Below are 5105 nucleotides of genomic sequence, written 5' to 3'. Positions count from 1 at the left end.
TCCTTCCTTCCTTCCTTCCTTCCTTCCTTCCTTCCTTCCTTCCTTCCTTCCTTCCTCTCTTGTTTTTGTCTTCATGATCCTATAGCTCTGGAACTTAAGTTCAAAGTTGGAAGGAATTTTTTTTTTACAAATTCTTGTTTAATGCCCTATTGTGCTATGTAAAATATGAATTTGTCATATCAGCTTGTCGTTTCCTTTTACCTCTTCCCTATATCAGTTTATCCTGTCTTCATTTCTACTGCTTGGTGTGTTATAGATAATCTTTTTGTAGATACCTAAGTAAGAAAACGTTAACAGCCTCATTTACTTGCAGATATCGATGTGGTTTGGAATTCTGGGGTCCAGAGCTAATGGCCAAGAAAGAATTCTTGAGATGTTTTGGTGCAAAAAGGTGGTTTTATTGAAGCGCGGGGTCAGGACCCATGGGCAGAAAGAACTGGTGCCCCAGGATTGTGAGGAGCAACTGATTGTATATTTTGGGGTTGGGGGAAGGAAAGATAAAGGGAAGTTTCCACAAGGATTTTCAAATGCTAAAGAAGACTCACAGGATCCTGGAGGCCTAGCTATTGTCAAGCTAATATTGGTTTTCCCTCTAGTGAAACATTAACATTAAGACAGTTGGGAGTTTGCTGAAGGAATGTTATACTCCACCTGCCTCAAGTATTTGTTGGTGGACTGCAGGTTATAAGGAAATTTAATTTTACCTGCATTTCTTTCTGCCTTTGTTCTCCCCATCAGGTATCTTTCTTAGGTCTTGATTGTTGCTTTGCAAGAAAATACGGAATTTTGTGATTTTTCAACAATGATATTTGTGTCCTTAATATCAAATGTCACAATATTCATTTTCTGTGACCTCAAGAATACATTTTAACTTTTGTTTCAATTGGAATCATAGCGCTATCTTTTTAAAAGACATCGAAAAAGCCAATGACACTCGGCACATATACAAACAACTATGCACATACATCAATTGAAGTGACAATAATGTGGGCATCCATGTTTGAAATCACACAAGCACAAAGGATGACATTGACCTCACAGATGCTCCCTAGTCAACAGAGACTACAAATTGTTCTCTTGTTCTGAGTTGCTCTGAGCCTCTTGATTATGATGCTGTAAGGTAGAAATGCCTGGGGGCACTCACCTGTGCCCATACTAGCCCTAACAGACATTTCCTGATTGGAGACAATACTCTTCCTGGACTGAACCTTGTGGTTCTTACTATGATTGCAGAACACACCTCAGCGACAACCATCAGGAAACTTTGAAACTTACTCACAAGTCCTGGAGGATGCATACCACACCCAGGGCCACAGATAAGGTAGCAGTAAGAGAGAGAGAGAGAAAGAGAGAGGCAAAGAGAGAAAGAAAGAGACAGAGAGACACCTAGAGTTTTCCAGGTTCACTATTAATTGGGGAATTTAAAACATGAGTGGGACGTAAGCCTGGAGAAGGGAAAGCACGGTTACTCAGATAGGGCTTTTTAAAAGGGGAAACTCATGGGTGGGGAGGCCTGGCCCTTTATCTAGTTGTGTAGCCGCCAATGTGTTTATTTGAGATGGATGTCTTTGAAATGGATGCCTTGACAACCAAAGCTTAATGTCAAGCACTGACATTACAATAAAAAAAGCTAATGGTCACGCATTTACACTACACATCTATTGTAAGACGCTTCCCAATTTCAGAGCTGTTAAAACATTATAGAAAATGCATTTTGGAACTAAAGAAATTCAACATTGAGCATTTATCACTGGCTAAGTGCTTTCCATAGAACTTAAGTAATCATTGCAAATCAGGATTACCACTTTTCATCTCTATTTTGCAGATGAGGGAATTGAAGCTCACGGAGGTATATAACTTGCCCTTGGTCATAAAACTGGCAAATTGAGGAACTGAGATTTTAACACAACTCTACCTGATAGAGGACCCAAGCTCCTTACCACTGTGCTATCCTTGCTTTGGGGACTGGAATGAAGGAGTCCAAAGCTGCTTTAAAGTTAGTATGGCTCTCCAAAATCACTTTTACATTATTTTTGTTCTAAACTATTTGCTTGCTCTTCAAGCAAACTTCACTGTATGATTTAGAGTAAGTATTCGCTATACATTTGTAGAATGAATAAAAGCTGTTATAATCTGTTCTGAGTATTGAATGTCCATAATATACCAAAGTTATGTTATGGGAAAATACAACTGTTGAGAAAAGACTTGTAACGGGAACTTACTTTCATAAAGATGCATGTAAAAGTCCAGATAGTTTGGATAACTCTCCAGGCTCCAACAGTGTTATCCATTACTGCTATATTAAAATGTATTAAATACCACTTAAAGGGTATTGACAGTCAACAAATAATAGACCACTTTGTGATCATCCTTATTTTGAATACATATTTTTTTCTGTTTGGCTATTATACCAAAGGCAATGAGCATAGATTCTCATGCTCAAAAGGGAGTGGGTTGGGCGAAGGAGAAGAGCAGAGTGAAAGGGAGATCCACATTCACCTGTCGGAGAACATCCATTTCTGGGAGTCCAGGTGGAAAGGTAGAATTGATTGGTTTAGAGAAAAGAGGCCTATCAGGTAGAATTAATATTGCTTCTTATTATTTTAATTGAGCCTTTCAATATAGGTCTATCTCAAGAGTATTAGCAAAGTATGAATGATATGTGATAAAAGAATAAATTTCTTGCTTTAATGGACATCAAATAAAGCAGAATATAAATAATATCCTTTATGTGGTCCATTTGCTACAGCAAGTATTAGAATAGAATTGTCAGAAGTGTCCTGCCCAGGTCTTGCCTGACGGGGGCCAAGGGCTGAACCCCACAGAATGTGACCTTAAGAGGCAATATATTGGTTTTTGGAAGAGAATTCTTGAAGAACTCTTTGGTCCTGGAAATTCACATTGAAAGCCATCCCTTCCAGCTGCTGAAGTGACTATGGAAGCGTGTATTAAGGTGGAGCCTCTTTCAGCCTGTTTCTTCCAGTGATGCAATGAGCCGAAGCCACTGCCAAGCCAACTAGACACCGAGCATGAGTGACAAATAAACTTTTGGTCTGCTTGCTGCTGAATTTTGCAGTTATTTGTTACCACACCATAACCTGACCTATCATCAATGACCTGAGTGAGGTCAATTTCTGCCTCAACCTTTGTCTTTGTTCAGTGCTCTGTATGAGAATGTGAAATGATTACAGAGTATTCTGAGGAGACTACAGACTCGGGTACTCCAGTTAACATACCCCAAGTGCAAGATAAGTTAGCTGTAAATATTTTGAATGTTTAACTTTACCAGGTGAAATTGAACTGAGACATCCATCTCCAGATGGGGATTTACCTGCCACAAAGAGGACTGGAGAAGCCATACCTTTAACTACCACACCATCTTTGCTGAATTGTCTTTAGTTGGCACTATTAAGAACTGTCACTCTGACTCTCCCTTTTTCCATATTCTTTGTGGACAAACCCTCGATCTTCTACCTCTTCTGTGTTTGAACAGGCTGTGACCATGAGTAAACCAGCCAACCCTTGCACATTTCAATCTCTAATCTCCTATTTTGTCTTTATTTTGGAAGTAGACTCTTAGAGGCCAATCTATTTACACCAGTTCCCACATGTTTTTTAACCTCATTTTCTCCCATATCTTGCCTATACTAAGCCAGGGGATTTAAGGATAAATTAATCTTGCCCTCCCGGACTGACGTCCTACTACAAAGATGGAAGTTCTATAACACAGGCTGTGCCACACCATGGCACACATCACAAATCTATCACAACACACTGTCTATCTTAGCCTTACATCTTTCTCAGCAGGGCTACCAATAAATTCATTCATTCATCTGTATGTGGATTACTTCAGCAAGAATTTTTGTTGTTGTTATTCAAAGATGTTTATAATTTTTGAACCTCAGCAAGTATTTATTGAACACTTGTTATATTCCAGGTCCTGCTCTAGGCATTGGAAATAAACTAGAAATTATAATACTGAACTTGAGTCTCCAAGATGAAATAAGACAATGCATATAAATACCCTTGTGAACTCTAAAGCTCTATTCAAAGAGATTAGAAAGAAGTTTCCATATTCCTCAATATCACATTTTCTCTCTTTTAGTAACATTTTTGTAAAGTATGGTGCCTAATTTATCATTGACATTTTACTTGTTAGTAAACCACAGGCAGAAAGTTGCATAGGCTCAGTAATCTAACAGACTTGTTTTAAAAAAGCTGGCTGTAATATTTACATGGTTAAGTCATTTAAGTTCTTTGGGTCTCTGGTTTTTTATTATGGGGATACATAACACAGTAATAGATACATAAGGACTCTTTACAAATATTTGTAAAGCATTTGGCATTGCAATTAGCACATGGTAAGCTCTCAATAATAATGTTGGCTATTGTTAATACCCTAAAGTCTAATAACAAGCATTTTTTTCCCCATGAAATTCAATAAAGCTACTGAATTTTGAAGAAAAAAAGTAGCTTATAACCCTTTTTATTTTCCTTAAATTATCCCTTGTGCAAAACAAACAAACAAAAAGTTGTTTACCAGCGATTAAGCATTGTTATCACCTGGAGATTGCTACAAATAACAGAATTCCAGAACCCTCCCATGGCTCACTAAGTCAGAATCTGCATTTTATCAAGGTCCCTGGGTCATTGGGATACACATTAGCTTTGAAGAAGCTTTCACTGGGTGAAGGGGTGCATAGAAGTTGCTCAGGACTGATCAGATTCATTTTCATTCCTGTTCAAGCTTCCAGTTTCAGCTTTTCAGTTTTCCATAATTAATGTCCAGAAACCATCAAACAAACAAAATGAAAACAAAGAAGAGTAGAGTATAGAATGAACTTTAAGTTGTCATCCATTTCATTTGGTGTTAAGTTCAACCATGACTCTGCATATGAATCCTTTATCTAAAGTCTATTTAGTCCATGTAACAATTATCCAAGGTAGGCATTATTATCTTCATGACAGAAGAAGTGAGAGTGAATCTTAGTGAGATTACAAATGCTTTAAAAGGACACAGAGCCCATAGGTGGAAAAGCTGGAATTAAATCTTCTGTTTTGTTTTCCAATACCCCCGTGTGCCATTACATCAATTGCCTTACATT

The 5105-nt window shown here is 37.9% G+C and overlaps 1 long non-coding RNA gene across 1 annotated transcript in view; it reads left to right on the top strand.

Annotated features, from left to right (window-relative positions):
• Positions 1 to 2169, top strand: part of LOC118015708 — a 15975-nt gene extending 13806 nt beyond the window's left edge. Inside the window, exon 3 of the long non-coding RNA XR_004680685.1 lies at positions 1826 to 2169. This is a non-coding gene — a long non-coding RNA (uncharacterized LOC118015708). The remainder of the gene's footprint in view (positions 1 to 1825) is intronic.
• Positions 2170 to 5105: the final 2936 nt, after the last annotated feature.

The sequence above is a fragment of the Mirounga leonina genome, unplaced genomic scaffold (assembly GCF_011800145.1).
Source record: "Mirounga leonina isolate KUSES-001 unplaced genomic scaffold, KU_Mleo_1.0 Mir_166, whole genome shotgun sequence".
NCBI lineage: Eukaryota > Metazoa > Chordata > Mammalia > Carnivora > Phocidae > Mirounga > Mirounga leonina.
The sequence above is the reverse complement of the archived record's forward strand: the minus strand, read 5'-3'. Positions and strand labels throughout refer to the sequence as shown.